This window comes from Mercenaria mercenaria, chromosome 10 (assembly GCF_021730395.1).
Source record: "Mercenaria mercenaria strain notata chromosome 10, MADL_Memer_1, whole genome shotgun sequence".
NCBI lineage: Eukaryota > Metazoa > Mollusca > Bivalvia > Venerida > Veneridae > Mercenaria > Mercenaria mercenaria.
The window spans coordinates 29,126,869-29,144,238 of NC_069370.1; the positions used below are offsets into that span (position 1 = coordinate 29,126,869).

At 35.5% G+C, this 17,370-nt stretch overlaps 1 protein-coding gene across 6 annotated transcripts in view; it reads right to left on the minus strand.

Annotated features, from left to right (window-relative positions):
• Nucleotides 1-16,447, minus strand: part of LOC123559573 (phosphatidylinositol 4,5-bisphosphate 3-kinase catalytic subunit beta isoform-like) — a 163,735-nt gene extending 147,288 nt beyond the window's left edge. For 2 of the 6 annotated variants that reach the window (XM_045351509.2, XM_045351512.2), the window contains exon 1: nucleotides 16,207-16,447. The gene's annotated coding sequence lies outside the window, so the exon portion shown is untranslated. Of the gene's footprint in view, nucleotides 1-5,843; nucleotides 6,127-16,202 lie in introns of those variants that run through there. The other 4 variants (XM_045351508.2, XM_045351511.2, XM_045351510.2 and 1 more) reach the window with 3 other exon arrangements.
• Between the last annotated feature and the right edge of the window lie 923 nt (nucleotides 16,448-17,370).

The window sequence follows — 17,370 nt, forward strand, 5'->3', positions numbered from 1 at the left end:
GTCAAAATCAATGTCAAATTTTTTTCGGAACACAGAACTATGCATGTGGTCCAAATTTGAAGCCTGTACCTTCAAACATGTGAAAGTAGGTCACTAGGTCAATGTAAAGGTCAAAGTTTGTTTCGGTACACAAAACTAAGCATGTGGTCCAAATTTGAAGGCTGTAGCTTGAGAAATGTGAAAGTAGGTCACTAGGTCAAAATCAAGGTCAAATTTCATTTCGGGACACAAAACTATGCACGTGGTCCAAATTTGAAGCTTGTACCTTCAAAAATGTGAAAGTAGGTCACTAGGTCAATGTCAAGGTCAAAGTTTTTTCAGTGCTCAAAACTATGCACATGGTCCAAATTTGAAGGCTGTAGCTACAGAAATGTGAAAGTAGGTCACTAGGTCAATACCAAGGTCAACTCATGTCAAGGTTCATCTTGCCACTCAAAACCATACATGTGGTCCAAATTTGAATATTGTAGGTTACTGACAAGAAGATTTTAAAAGCTTTTCCCTATATAAGTCTATATGAACCATGTGACCCCCAGGGCGGGGCCATATTTGACCCTAGGGGGATAATTTGACCAAACTTGGTAGAGAACCACTAGATGATGCTACATAACAAATATCAAAGCCCTAGGTTTTGTGGTTTCGGCAAGAAGATATTCAAAGTTTTTCCCTATATAAGTCTATGTAAACCATGTGACCCCCGGGGCGGGGCCATATTTGACCCTAGGGGGATAATTTGAAAAAGCTTAGTAGAAGACCACTTAATGATGTCACATACAAAATATCAAAGCCCTAGGCCCTATGGTTTTGAACAAGAGGTTTTTCAAAGTTTTTCCCTATATAAGTCTATATAAACCATGTGACCCCCGGGGCGGGGCCATATTAGACCCCGGGGAAATAATTTGAATCATCTTGGTAGAGGACCACTAGATGATGCTTCATACCAAATATCAAAGCCCTAGGCTCTGTGGTTTTGGACAAGAAGATTTTCAAAGTTTTTCCCTATATAAATCTATGTAAATTATAGAAATAAACAAAGGGCCATAACTCACTTTAAAATTGTTGAACCAGTCTGATTTTCAGGGGGACACAACTAGAGTACCAATACATCATTCTGACAAGGTCTGGTCAAAATGCCCCTGGTAGTTTCTGAGGAGATGCGATAACGAGAAATTGTTAACGGAAGGACGGACGGACGGACGGACGGACGGACGGATGGACGGAAGGACGTCAGACCACGGACGCAGAGTGATTTGAATAGCCCACCATCTGATGATGGTGGGCTAATAAATCCTAGCACTGAGACTTCTAGGATTTATTCAAGTTGCTCAATTTGAGTAAGTGGTAGTGCGTGGGGCAAGGGATCAGGGGTTTGGCCATCTGCAGCTATTAATTAATACTTGAAATTCGTCCTTACACATAGTCCTATACTTACGTTCTGTTTGCTTTTTAAAACGAGATTATGGTATGTGTATGTTTTTCAATGTTAAGAATGTAAGTCATCATAGTAAAACTATCATTTGGATTTCATTTTGTTTTTCAATTTGTCAATGAACTGTAAAGTGTTTTGTATATAAGATAACTAGAAATATGCCACTTATTGAAGCAACAGAGCCGGAATGAAAATGTATAAAGATAACATTGCAAACTGTCACTTTAACATATGTATTTTTTCTTTGTAACCGCATGCAGAGGATGTATATTGCTACTACAAATGTGCATGAAAGAAACACAGACATACTCTTTCAAAAACATCGTATTTTCCTTTTATTTTTCCATCCGGTCTATATACAAAATATATAGTACTTGATAACATACTGATGGTGTTGATATCTCCAGAAAGTGTATTGCATAATACCAGATTTCAACAGAGTAACAATAACTGACCCACCCGGAAAATAAGAAATACGCAAAACATTATTATTTTTTTCCGCAAATTTCATCGTACATTCTTTCTATATGTACATTAGCATCACTTTGGTAGAACCGCTCTACACACACTGGAAGCCTTTACTCTAGGCCTAGTTTACTCCCATAATGGTTCTGCTGATTTATGGAGAGAAATCCGGTAATATGATTAGTTATTAAGAAATAGAAGTATCAAATCTAAAATACTTGATTTCGTAACAGCAATAGCAAAAATATCAACAAATAAGGGAACAATTTTATGCTTGCATTATAATATATTAAGCGTATCTATACAATACTGACAGCTAACAAAAGGCAATGTCACAAAAACAATTTATCTACATGTTTTCCAACAATTAATTAAATAAACTTTGTTGTTTTTCATATAATATCTATGAAATATTCCAAGCCGATATTTAACGCATTATTAATTAACTTCATTGTCCATATGTATTGAAAAAGGAAGCGAATTAATAGCCTATATGGAATGCAATCCGCTGCATTATTGTATAAAATGCTGTTAAACTGACATATCAAAATTTTTAGAATTTTAATTGCATGCGTATTATACAACATTTTCTAGCTTAAGCCCAGAAAACATTTTCTGATTAAAAAAGACACCCTGTTAGTTTACAACTGAATGCACGTGCTTATTACTAAAATTGCACGTGCTGACGACAATTAAGAAATTAAATAAGATATTTAGAATATAATCACTGCAAACAATAGATATTTATAACTTAATGAAAATTTGAAAAAATCAAGTTTCTAATACTACTACCTTTTGAAATATGACAAAAGAAAGTTTTTTGAGTTTCTGCGATTACCAGCTTCTTTAGCCGTTTCCATGGTTACGGCACACTGCTAGATTTCTACGACCGATCTTAAAAGTCAGTTCTTACTTTACTTAATTATTGTTTTATCATAGTAAAAAAGTTTTGTATGATCATCATCATGGGTAAATTAAGTATTGCATATATTTTGAAAGATTCCTCGTATATATGGGGTGAGCAGTTCACCAAAAACAGACATGTGAGGATGCTACAGATCAAGTTTGGTAAAGAAACATCAAGTGGTTCATGAAAAGAAGTTGTTTAAAAAGTTTTTGTTTTAATTTCTGGCAGCTCTTAAATGAAGTCAAGCAATGCTTCAGATTAAGTTTCCTGATGATATAACAAGTGGTTCATTTGAACAAATTTGACAAAGGTTCAATAACAAGGATGCTATAGACACAGGTTAGGTAAATATATATCAAGCTGTTCAAGAGTAGAAGACGTTAAACATTGTTCCTGTTGGCTCTTAAAGAGGTTAAGCAGAACCATTTGAAACTTGTAAGTGGTCCATGCCAGGATGCTACAGACAAGGTCTTGTGAAGATATGTTATACAATTCAGGTGACGAAGTCTTAAATCTAAAAAGGTATTCTATTTATTAGCTCTGGCAGTCCCTTAGAAGGATCAACAATTTTTAAAAGGTCCTATTGACAAAGTTAAGTTATTTTTCTGACTTTTTTATTTGCAAACTGTTATTACAACATGTACACCATTCTGAAGACACGTCCACCTTCACAAGATTCCCAAAAGTGTCATGTAACTGTGTATTTCAAAAGTGTCATGTAACTGTGTCTTTTAAACATATGATCATTTTTAAATATGACATCTGAGACTCTGTGGTTACATGATATCTCTTTAACTTCTTTTAATAACAACCTAGAAATATGTCTATAAAGATACACAACTTTGCTGTCTAGCTTGTGAAGATATATGAATAAAGTAATAAGGGCAATGTTTTATAATGGATATCAAATATTTCAAAGCCAGTATCAAATAGATACATTTATTTAGTTTATTTTTCACTCAGTAATATTCCCGGGCTTGCTCCGGCTACTGTTCCTGTAGCAGATAAAGTTCTAAATGGGAGCAGCAGCAGACACCGCTTCTACTTTGGAACTTCCACTTTCTACTTTAAACAAGAGGACCATGATGGTCCTGAATCGCTCACCTATCCCCACATGACCCAGTGTTGAACTGAGTATGACGTCGTTATTTCTATTATTTGACATAGTGACCTAGTTTTTGAGCACATGTGACCTAGATATCATCAAGATAAAAAATTCTGACCAATTTTCATGAAGATCCATTGAAAAATATGGCCTCTAGAGAGGTCACAAGCTTTTTCTATTATTTGACCTAATGACCTAGTTTTTGAAGGCATGTGACCCACTTTTAAACTTGACCTAGATATCATCAAGGTGAACATTCTCACCAATTTTCATGAAGATCTCGTGAAAAATATGGCCTCTAGAGAGGTCACAAGGTTTTTCTATTTTTAGACCTACTGACCTAGTTTTTGACCGCACATGACCCAGTTGCGAACCTGACCTAGATATCATCAAGCTGAACATTCTCACCAGTTTTCATGAAGATCCATTGAGAAATATGGCCTCTAGAGAGGTCACAAGGTTTTTCTATTTTTAGACCTACTGACCTAGTTTTTGACCCCACGTGACCCAGTTTCGAACCTGACCTAGATATCATCAAGGTGAACATTCTGACCAATATTCATGAAGATCTCATGAAAAATATGGCCTCTAGAGAGGTCACAAGGTTTTTCTATTTTTAGATCTACTGACCTAGTTTTTAACCCCACGTGACCCAGTTTCGAACTTGATCTAGATATCATCAAGGTAAACATTCTGACCAATATTCCTGAATATCCATTGAAAAATATGGCCTCTAGAGAGGTCACAAGGTTTTTCTATTTTTAGACCTACTGACCTAGTTTTTGACCGCACGTGACCCAGTTTCAAACTTGACCTAGATATCATCAAGGTGAACATTCTGACCAATTTTCATGAAGATCCATTGAGAAATATGGCCTCTAGAGAGGTCACAAGCTTTTTCTATTTTTAGACCTACTGACCTAGTTTTTGATCCAACATGACCCAGTATCAAACTTGACCTAGATATCATCAAGGTGAACATTCTGACCAATATTCATAAAGATCTCATGAAAAATATGGCCTCTAGAGAGGTCACAAGGTTTTTCTATTTTTAGACCTTCTGACCTAGTTTTTATCCCCACGTGACCCAGTTTCGAACTTGACCTAGATATCATCAAGGTGAACATTCTCACCAATTTTCATGAAGATCCATTGAGAAATATGGCCTCTAGAGAGGTCAAAAGGTTTTTCTATTTTTAGACCTAATGACCTAGTTTTTAACCCCACGTGACCCAGTTTCGAACTAGACCTAGATATCATCAAGGTGAACATTCTGATCAATATTCATGAAGATCTCATGAAAAATATGGCCTCTAGAGAGGTCACAAGGTTTTTCTATTTTTAGACCTACTGACCTAATTTTTGACCCCACGTGACCCAGTTTCGAACTTGACCTAGATATCATCAAGGTGAACATTCTGACCAATTTTCATGAAGATCTTGTGAAATATATGGCCTCTAGAGAGGTCACAAGGTTTTTCTATTTTTAGACCTACTGACCTAGTTTTTGAAGGCATGTGACCCAGTTTCGAACTTGACCTAGATATCATCAAGGTGAACATTCTGACCAACTTTCATAAAGATCCCATGAAAAATGTGACCTCTAGAGTGGTCACAAGCAAAAGTTTACGGACGCACGCACGCACGCACTGACGGACGGACGACGGACGCCGCGCGATCACAAAAGCTCACCTTGTCACTTTGTGACAGGTGAGCTAAAAACTTCTGAAACTACTGCAAACAAAAACTTTGTTTTACATGAATGAAATATACAGGCTTTTTGTTGTGTGTTTTTAATTGATATATATTAATATTTAAAATCCAGTTCAGTTGTTTTTGTGAAAATACCAAAGTTCGTTATATAGTTACTTTGTTTCACTTTGAAAATACATTTCTTTTATCTGTTAAACATGCATATGACAATAATGCATTGTTACCTTATAAAACATCAAAGCAAAAACTGTATAAATTGCCTGAATGTATAAAATGCCTAAAATGTCATTTTTGTTTGAAACAAAGTAGAAAATTATTCCAAGTTGATGGTTCTTTTTCTTTTAATACATAAACTAAATTCAACACTTTTTCAACAGTTTCCTCTCTGTATCAATTTTTTTTCAATCCTGTTTTATTATTTATGCATTAGTTCTTCAATTTATAATTATCAAACACATGTATATCCTTGTATAACAAGAATTATAAGGCACTGTATGATAGCACACCATTCAATTTCTGTTATCTGTATATATCAGTTATGAATACAGGAAGTTAAATAAGTGGTGAAATTATCTGCCAACCGATATAAATCATTAAAAAAACTTCATCAGGAAGAAAAGTCAGTACAGTAAATGAACATGGGGACAAACTTATAGACACATTCAAAATGACCATTTCTAGAAAAGCATACAATTGTTAAAGCTTCATATCAATGACTTTGGTTAAAAAATGGTGGCCATATTTTTGTTATGTACATAAATATTTCAATTTCTAGCCATTTCCTATTTCTGGTAATTGTTATCTCATATATTTGTCATAGGTTTCGAAAATTTGATTAACACATAACAAAAAAATACTGAATCCATTCTTTTTCATTACCTCCCTTTATGGCTCTGCATATAAACATTGAAAGTAAATACTCTACTATCCATTAACATTCTTCTACGTACATATCACTAAACCGTTTTACAAAATGTCGTCTAAAATCTTCAGGACCAGACAAGTATTCATTCATTCAACGGACAATTCAAAGAACTGTTGTTAACAACAAAATGAAATGTTTCATAAAATAATGTAATATAGATACAAATACAAACACACGGAATTATACTGAAACAAGAGGGCCATGATGGCCCTATATCGCTCTACTGGTTAAATGGTTGCTATGAAGATTTGCATTTAGGCTTGACCCCGGGGTCATGATTTGAACAAACTTGGTAGAGATCCACTAGGCAATGCTACACACCAAATATCAAAGCTCTAGGCCTTCTAGTTTATTTCTAGACATTTTTTGGAAGATTTTCCTATGTACAATCAAGTAACCCCTGGGGCGGGGCCAATTTGAAGCCGGGGGTCATGATTTGAACAAATTTTGTAGAGGTCCTCTAGGCAATGCTACATGTCAAATATCTAAGCTCTAGGCCTTCTGATTTATTTTTAGAAATTTTTTGAAGATTTTCCGATGTACAATTAAGATACCGCTGGGGCGGGGTCAATTTTACCCCGGGTCATGATTTGAACAAAGTTTGTAGAAGTCTACTAGGCAATGTTACATATCAAATATCTAAGATCTAGGCCTTCTGGTTTATTTTTAGCAAATTTATGAAGATTTCCCTATGTACAATCAAGTAACCACTAGGACTGGGTCAATTTGACCCTGAGGGGGGGGGGGGTTCAAGATTTGAACAAATTTTGCAGAGGTCCACTAGGCAATGCTACATGACGTCAAATATCTAAGCTCTAGGCCTTCTGGTTTATTTTTAGAAAATTTTGAAGATTTTTCTATGTGCAATCAAGTAACCCCATGGGGCGGGGTCATGATTTGAACAAATTTTGTAGAGGTCCACTAGGCAATGCTACATGTTAAATATCTAAGCTCTAGGCCTTCTGGTTTATCTTTAGAAATTTTTTGAAGATTTTCCTATGTAAAATCAAGTGACCCCTGGTGTGGGGTCAATTTTGACCCCGGGGGTCATAATTTGAACAAATTTTGTAGAGGTCCTCTAGGCAATGCTACATGTCAAATATCTAAGCTCTAGGCCTTCTGGTTTATTTTTTAAAAAATTTTGAAGGTTTTAGATTCTAAGCTCTAGGGCTTCTGGTTTTTGAGAAGAAGATTTTTTAAGATTTTCCTATGTAAAATCATATGACCCCTCGGGCGGGGTCAATTTTTTGAACAAACTTGTTAGAGGTCCACTAGGCAATGCTTCACACCAAATATCTAAGCTCTAGGGCTTCTGGGTTTTGAAAAGAAGATTTTTAAAGTTTTTCCTTTCGGTTGCCATGGCAACCAGAGTTGTGCATGGAATTCAATTCTTTGAAAAAAAATTGTAGAGAAAGGCTCAGGTGAGCTAAAAGAGGTTAGAACTGAATTCAAACCCATGGTAACGTGCTTCCAAGTCAGAGAGCTTACCACTACACCACTGAGACCACTGGTTAACTAATTTGGTTATTTTGATTAATCTAGATATTTTCAGGACACAAATGTCGCGTAAAATAATGAAAATGTCCAAAAAATATTGGTGAAGATTAATGAGTGCCAGGTCAATACTTGTAACGGACAATAACAACCCTGTTGACCTCTGTAGATATTATGATTTTATTATCATTCAAATACGAATTAATGTGTCTGAAAATTTACAAAGTGTCAGTTGGCTGCTATTATAACTTAGATCATTCTTGTACTTATTTTCTTTTACAGTTTATTATACTTTTTATGTTGATACTTTTGCCCCTGCTTCATGTGGGAAAGTTGGCAGTTACTTGTAGAGAACAGATTTCTACTGGTACAGAACCCAGGAACACTAATTAAGTTAACTACCCGCTGAACATAACTGAAATACTGTTGAAAAACTGTGTTAAGCCCAAAACAAACAAACTGTTGACTATTGTTTATTTTAGTTGGTTTTTAAAATCTCGTAAGAGGTTATGTTAATTTGTTTTACCAGATAGACTTGCTGACTCAAAATAAATCTTATCATATTAATAGGAACATTTTAACTGAAGATGGCATCAGTTCAGTAAAAAACATGAAGTTCAGCCCTAATGCTATATACATGTAGTGAGGTTTTATGTACATGTACAACATTTCACCATTTAATAGTGAAAAACATGACTATATATTATGCCAAACGATAAAACAAGAGGGCCATGATGGCCCTATATCACTCACCAGAGTTGATCTGGCCTACTGACCTAGTTTTTAACCCCACATGACCCAGTTTCAAATACGACCTAGGGATCATCAAGACAAACATTCTGACCAAGTTTCATGAAGATAGGATCATAAATCTGGCCTCAAGAGTGTTAACAAGCTTTTCATGTGACTTGAGCACATGACCTAGTTTTTCATCCCACATGACCCAAATTCAAACTTGATCTAGGGATCATCAAGATAAACATTCTGACCAAGTTTCATGAAGATAGGGTCATAGATGTGGTCTCTAGAATGTTAACAAGCTTTTCCTTTGATTTGAGCGGGTGACCTAGTTTTAGACCCCACATGACCCAGTTTCAATCTTGGCCTAGGAATCATCAAGATAAACATTCTGACCAAATTTCATGAAGGTATGGTCATAAATGTGGCCTCAACAAGTTTTTCCTTTGAACTGGCCTAGTGACCTAGTTTTTGAGCCCACATGATCCAGTTTTCAACTTGGCCTAGAGATCATTAGGATAAACATTCTGACCAATTTTCGGTTTCTAGAGTGTTAACAAGATTTTCTTTTGATCTGGCCTAGTGGCCTAGTTTTTGAATCCACATGACCCAGTTTCAAACTTGACCTAGAAATCATCAAGATAAACATTCTGACCAAGTTTCATGAAGATAGGGTCAAAAATGTGGCCTCTAGAGTGTTAACAAGCTTTTCCTTTGATTGACCGGGTGACCTAGTTTTTGACCCCACATGACCCAGATTTGAACTTGACCTAGAGGTCATCAAGGCAAACATTCTGACCAATTCTCATGAGTTTCAAATTCAAACTGTGGACTCTAGAATGTTAACAAGGTTTTCTTTTGATCTGGCCTAGTGACCTAGTTTTTGACCCCACATGACCCAGTTTTGAACTTGACCTAGAGATCATACAGACCCAAATTCAAATTTGATCTAGGGATCATCAAGATAAACATTCTGACCAAGTTTCATAGCTGTGGTCTCTAGAATGTTAACAAGCTTTTCCTTTGATTTGAGCGGGTGACCTAGTTTTAGACCCCACATGACCCAGTTTCAATCTTGGCCTAGGAATCATCAAGATAAACATTCTGACCAAATCCTTTCATGAAGATATGGTCATAAAAGTGGCCTCAACAAGTTTTTCCTTTGAACTGGCCTAGTGACCTAGTTTTTGACCCCTCATGACCCAGTTTCGAACTTGACCTATAGATCATCAAGACAAACATTCTGAGCAAGTTTCATGAAGATATGGTCACAAATGTGGCCTCTAGAGTGTTAACAATCTTTTCCTTTGATTTGACCGGGTGACCTAGTTTTTGACCCCACATGACCCAGATTCAAACTTGACCTAGAGATCATCAAGATAAACATTCTGACCAAGTTTCATGAAGATAGGTCTTAAATGTGGCCTCTAGAGTGTTAACAATAACAAGCTTTCACTTTGATTTGACCAGATGACCTAGTTTTTGACCCCACATGACCCAGATTCGAACTTGACCTAGAGATCACCAAGACAAACATTCTGACTAATTCTCATGAGTTTCAAACTCAAACTGTGGACTCTAGAATGTTAACAAGGTTTTCCTTTGATCTGGCCTAGTGACCTAGTTTTTGATCCCACATGACTCAGTTTCGAACTTGACCTAGAGATCATAAGGATAAACATTCTGACCAAGTTTCATAAAAACTGGGTCATTTTAATTATTTCCCCTAATTTGTGACAAATGTACCAGTGGGGGTCACACCCTGTGTCCTACAGACACATTCTAGTTTTTCAATAGAATCATTTTAAATTGCTCCTAAATATTCAAAAGTATGTTTAGTAAGTGATATGCAAAATTTGTTGCATTAATGACTTGAAAAATACACGGCATGCACGGCAACGTCATATTGTTTTCATGACGTTCTTAACCGTAGACTTAACGTCACGTCTCAAATGCCTTCGGTGACTTACTTAAAATCATTGTAACTCTTGAAACAGTGAAAATAATTACTTCAAATTTTCAGATTTGAAAGGTAAAGAATGTTCTTCATGAATATTATATTATCTCAATTTTGAGTTTTTGTCACTAATACAGGTTTTCTCATGGAACGCCCAATATATATGATATATATACATGTAAAAAAGATTTTAAAAAACAAGAGCTGTCCGTAAGACAGCCAAGCTCGACTATTCGAAATATTGTCCCAGAAGCAGGAAAATATTACCCAAAAAGGTTAAATATCAAAAGAGTTTTAAGTTCAAAAGGGGGAATAATTTGACCAAAATGCATATCAGTTATGGGACTTGCTGCTATCAACTAGTTTTATAACCCCGAAGGCACATGTGAAGTTTCAATTCAATATCTGCATTAGTTTTGGAGATAGAAACTTGCATGTAAAACTTTAACCAGAATTTTTAAAGTCCAAAAGGGGGCATAATTTGCCCAAAATACATGCCAGAGTTATGGGACTTGATCCAGTGAGGTTAGTAATTGATCTAGAAAAAGAAAAAATAAGTTTCAAATCTATATGCCTTTTAGTAATAGCTGTATGTACTTGCACGCAAAACTTTAACCAGAATTTGCTAAGTCCAAAAGGGGACATAATTTGGCCAAAATGAAGGTCAGAGTTATGGGACTTGCTGCTATCAACTAGTTTTATAACCCCAAAGACACATGTGAAGTTTCAAATCAATATCTGCATTAGTTTTGGAGATAATAACTTGCATGTAAAACTTTAACCAAAATTTTCTAAGTCTAAAAGGGGGCATAATTTGCTCAAAAAACATGTCAGAGTTATGGGACTTGACCCAGTGAGGTTGGTAATTGATCTAGAAAAAGAAAAATAAGTTTCAAATCTATATGCCTTTTAGAAATAGCTGTATGTACTTCCATGCAAAACTTTAACCAGAATTTTCTAAGTCCAAAAGGGGGCATAATTTGGCCAAAATGAAGGTCAGAGTTATGGGACTTGCTGCTATCAACTAGATTTATAACCCCGAAGACACACGTGAAGTTTCAAATCAATATCTGCATTAGTTTTGGAGATAGTAACTTGCATGTAAAACTTTAACCAGAATTTTCTAAGTCTAAAAGGGGGCATAATTTGCTCAAAATACATGTCAGAGTTATGGGTCTTGACCCAGTGAGGTTGGTTATTGATCTAGAAAAAGAAAAAATAAGTTTCAAATCTATATGCCTTTTAGAAATAGCTGTATGTACTTGCACGCAAAACTTTAACCAGAATTTTCTAAGTCCAAAAGGGGGCATAACTTGGCCAAAATGAAAGTCAGAGTTATGGGACTTGCTGCTATCAACTAGTTTTATAACCCCGAAGACACATGTGAAGTTTCAAATCAATATCTTCATTAGTTTTGGAGATAGTAACTTGCATGTAAAACTTTAACCAAAATTTTCTAAGTCCAAAAGGGGGCATAATTTGCTCAAAATACATGTCAGAGTTATGGGACTTGACCCAGAGAGGTTGGTAATTGACCTAGAAAAAGAAAAAATAAGTTTCAAAGCTATATGCCTTTAATTGATGCCTGTATGTACTTGCATGCAAAAACTTAACCAAGGTGTGACGCCGACGCCGACGCCAGGGTGAGTAGAATAGCTAGACTATTCTTTGAATAGTCAAGCTAATAAAAAGAAAATAACATGAGTTGGTTTTATTATCAGTTTAATTTGTTCAATTATACTATAACATTCTTTAGAATAATCTCCAGACCATATTTTGCATGTTATGGAACCACAATTTATTTTTGGCCAGAAAATTTGTCTTTGACGCAATGCTAGGAAATATTGAGATATTTTTTTTCATAGGGGCAATATCCCCACTTGCGTCAAACACTCGAAAGACCATAATAGTGGAAGCAATTTCCAATGAAATTTTCATTGCTGCAGATGCTTTACATGCTATAGGTTTAAATGCCGATTATGTCACAAATTGGCCATAAATTAAAACAAGAGCACCGCCTTGCGGGTGCTGACGCTCATCTGCTTTTTTTTGTATAATAGAAATATTGTCCTACCCATGATTTTCTAAGTCTAAAAAGGGCCATCACTCTTGCAAAAAGCAGGATAGAGTTATGTTTCTTGATGTACAGTGTCCACTTATGATGGTGAAAAACTGTTGCAAGTTTTAAAGCAATAGCTTTGATAGTTTATGAGAAAAGTTGACTTAAACATAATATTCAACCAAGAAAATGATTTTTCTAAGTCCAAAAGGGGCAATAATTATTGCAAAAAGCAGGATAGAGTTATGTTTCTTGATGTACAGGGTCAGCTTATGATGGTGAACAGGAGTTGCAAGTTTTAAAGCAATAGCTTTGATAGTTTAAGAGAAAAAGTTGACCTAAACATAAAACTTAACCAAGAAATCTGATATTTTCTAAGTCCAAAAGGGGCCATAAATCTTGCAAAAAGCAGGATGGAGTTATGTTTCTTGCTGTACAGGGTCAGCTTATGATGGTGAACAAGTGTTGCAAGTTTTAAAGCAAAAGCTTTGATAGTTTAGGATAAAAGCTGACCTAAACATAAAACTTAACCAAGAAAACTGATTTTCTAAGTCCAAAAGGGGCAATAATTCTTGCAAAAAGCAAGATGGAGTTATGTTTCTTGATGTACAGGGTCTTCTTATGATGGTGAACAAGTATTCCAAGTTTCAAAGCAAAAGCTTTGATAGTTTAGGAGAAAAGTTGACCTAAACATAAAACTTAACCAAGAAATCTGATATTTTCTAAGTACAAAAGGGGCCATAAATCTTGCAAAAAGCAAGATGGAGTTATGTTTCTTGCTATACAGGGTCAGCTTATGATGGTGAACAAGTATTCCAAGTTTCAAAGCAATAGCTTTGATAGTTTGGGAGAAAAGCTGACCTAAACATAAAACTTAACCAGGCAACGCCGATGCAGACGCCGACGCCGACGCCGACAACCGCTCAAGTGATGACAATTACTCATCATTTTTTTTCAAAAAATCAGATGAGCTAAAAACCTTACATTTATTGGAAGGGGATTCAATTCCTCATTGATTTATGTAAAAATTATCAAATAATATCCAAAATTACGAATTTTCTGGTGATTTAAACCTATGTATGTACTTTACACGTTTAACATTTACCGTGTCTACACGCCAATATGCGCAAGCGATAAAACCAATAACTTTACATGATTGTGTACTGTGATTTATCCTCCATTATTTTGGTCCTTCAAAGTTTTGACATTTAGATTGCCCTGTCACAAATATAAAACAAGGAAGTGTCTAGGGGTACGGATCCGTACCTCTAGACAAGCCTGTTAGGGGTTTTCTAGGGGTATGGACCTCCTTTTTCTAGAGATTTAGGGTTATTTATATGTTAATCTTTGTTGAAAATGAAATAAGAAATAAGACTTAACCAGTCTTCACTTTAAACTTGGATCTTATTGGTTTACAGATACCAACGTTCACCCGATTGTTTACCTTCTCCTTCAAAACCGAAATAACCGAGGAACTCCAAATGAATACACTGTTCCGTGCCAATTAGTTTGTAAAATAAACTTTCAATAACAGCTAGATTAATGCATGAATCTATCCTTAAAATAAATGAATTCTATTTGAAATTCGGCATAAATAAATAATAAATTAGGGCAGGCATAATAATACGCACCTATTTATTGTCTTATTCAACAAGGTATAATGATAATTGGCATGGAACTGATTTTTTAATAATCGACGAAGCGACAATAAGCCTGTTAGGAGTTTTCTATTCGTACGGACCTCCGTTTTCTAGAGATTAAGGGTCATTTACATTTCAAATTTTGTTGAAATTAAATAAGAAATATCACTTTATCAGAACTTACCTTAAACTTCGATCTAAATGGTTTACAGATAACGTTCATCTGATTTGTTACCCGTATTTCTTTCAGAATGTAAATAACCGAGGAACACCAAATAAATCACGAAGATTCGAACTGGCAGTAAAAAAGATATAAAGATTCAACAAAATAATGTTAAATATGTTGGGAAAAAATATTTTAATTGACAAATAACCGTTAGTGCAGTTATATTTTTCACACATTTGGTAGCCGTTACGTGATACAAGCGACATTTTCACAAATAGTTTCTTTTACTTATTGTCGCTTCGTCGATTATTAAACAATCAGTTCCGTGCCGATTATCATTATACCTTGTGAAATAACACAATAAATAGGTGCGTATTATTATGCCTAATTTATTATTTATTTATGCCGAATTTCAAATAGAATTCATTATTTTAAGGATAGATTCATTCATTAATCCAGCTGTTATTGACAATTTATTTTACGAACTAATTGGCTCGGAACAGTGTATTCATTTGGAGTTCCTCGGTTATTTCGGTTTTGAAAGAGAAGGTACACAATCGGGTGGAAGCTAGTATCTGTAAACCAATTAGATCCAAGTTTAAAGTGAAGACTGGTTAAGTCTTATTTCTTATTTCATTTTCAACAAAGATTAACATATAAATAACCATTTTTGGTTTCCTAAGACATAACATCAAAGTGCACTCAGAAGGGTTAAAATCACAAGCATACAAAACACTTGTATGGCCCCAGCTAGAGTACAGTTCCACTGTGTGGTCCCCCCACTCTGATACTCTAATTGATCAGCTTGAGTCTGAGCAGCGCAGAGCTGCGCGCTGGGCCAAGCGTGATTACGGCCGTACATCCAGTGTAGACAACATGCTGACTTCCCTAAATTGGTGACGCCTTGCATTGCATCGCATTGACCAGCGCCTGGTTATGTTTTATAACATTTTGCATAACCAGGTCGCCATCCCACTACCAGACTACCTAACACCCAACACTAGATCTTCCAGAACCAGAACCACTCATTCCCAGGCAATCGTTCGAATTTCACCCTCATCCAACTATCATAAATTTTCATTCTTCCCTCGTACAGTATATCATTGGAATGCCTTGCCTTCAGATGTTGTCAACTCGTCTGGGCCAGTGTTCAGTCAGGCTGTAAGCCAGATTGAGCACATCTCACCTTAAATACACCTGCCCTGTTTTTAACCATTCTTCTTCTTGCTTTTTACTACTACTTTTTTACTCGTTTAACATTCTTGCTAGTTCATGCGCAAAGTCTAGGTCCCCAGCAGGGGTTTGACTATATGGAATATAGATAGATAGATAGATAGATAGATCTCTAGAAAAAGGAGGTCTGTACCCCTAGAAAACCCCTAATAGACTTGTCTAGAGGTCCGTACCTCTAGACTCAGATTCTAGAGGTACGGATCCGTACCCCTAGATACTTCCATAAAACAATCTGAACATGGAATCATTTTGACTAGGCCATTGCCTTAAATCTACCTGTTTATATGCGCCTAGCTTATTGGTAGATCTACTATAATCTAGTTATATTATGATGAAACAGAAATTAAAGTTCTGTGAATAGGTATACTCACTTACTTAGTCGAAACTAAGCTGCAGAAATTTTTGTGACTATCCTTTGTAGTCAACAACCTGCCTACGGTGACAACGATCGGTTCTAGGTAATGAACTGAACACGCATGTAAAGCAATTAAACAAATACTTCAAGAACGCCTAAAGAAATGGTCGTTAAAGATGCGAAATGTTACAGATACCCAGCTTTTGCAATTGAGCTTCATGAAATTCCTTGGTTAAAACTTCCTACTTCCTGTACTACCGGAAAGGATAGTTCTAACTTTTTACTGCTTCGTTCTCATTTCTTTTCGTAACAAATATTTTTCGTTCCAAGTGTAGAACTTTTCTTAATTATGTTAAATATCCCCTCGCTTTCGCAAGATTATTCGTCATGTTACACAACTGCTGGTACCAAAATGTGCTGGACCAAGATATAAATTTCATATACTAAAAACTCAACTGAGAGTAAAAGTACTCTTTCAAGAGGCTGTATAAATCACAAAACTTATCATGTATACAACCAACCACTCACGCCAATGTTACAGGCAGAACAAAATGCACGTCGGAAATGTTAGTATGAAGAGTAAGAATAAAAATTAAACCCGGCAATGAATATTTTCATGTACAATGAGACTTGAATGAAAGTATTTCAGTCAGTTACGTAAGAAGTGAGAACAGAGTATAGGTCTATAGTAATAGGTAAAAACATAGAAAGAACGGCCTGCACAAAATACAATTTTTAGCTGTTTTACCATATTCTCTAATGAGTTTTGTCGCCAGATGTTGATGAAATCTGGTATAATGAGTCATTTGAGAACGTGGCAGTTATAGTTTTGGCTTAGTTTTATTGCTTATTGTATTGAGAAAAGATCTAGACCATTTCATTGTGAATTCTCAGATTACATTGAGAAAAGATCTGGACCATTTTCATTGTGAATTTCCAGGTTTTATTATTCACTTAGAAAATGTCTACATACGCCACACGGCAATTTTCATGGGAGCGTTTTCAGAGGATGGTGTTTTTCAGAACAGAGTGTTTTTCTTATATGTAATAAAACATCTCAATATTTGTTATTTTTTGGTAAGAAGACATGTTATACTAAATGACTGTATATGGTTTTCATGTCATTGAAATGCTCTAAAGTACTGAAAATGAGTTCTCAAGATTTCATTGTTTATATGAAATAA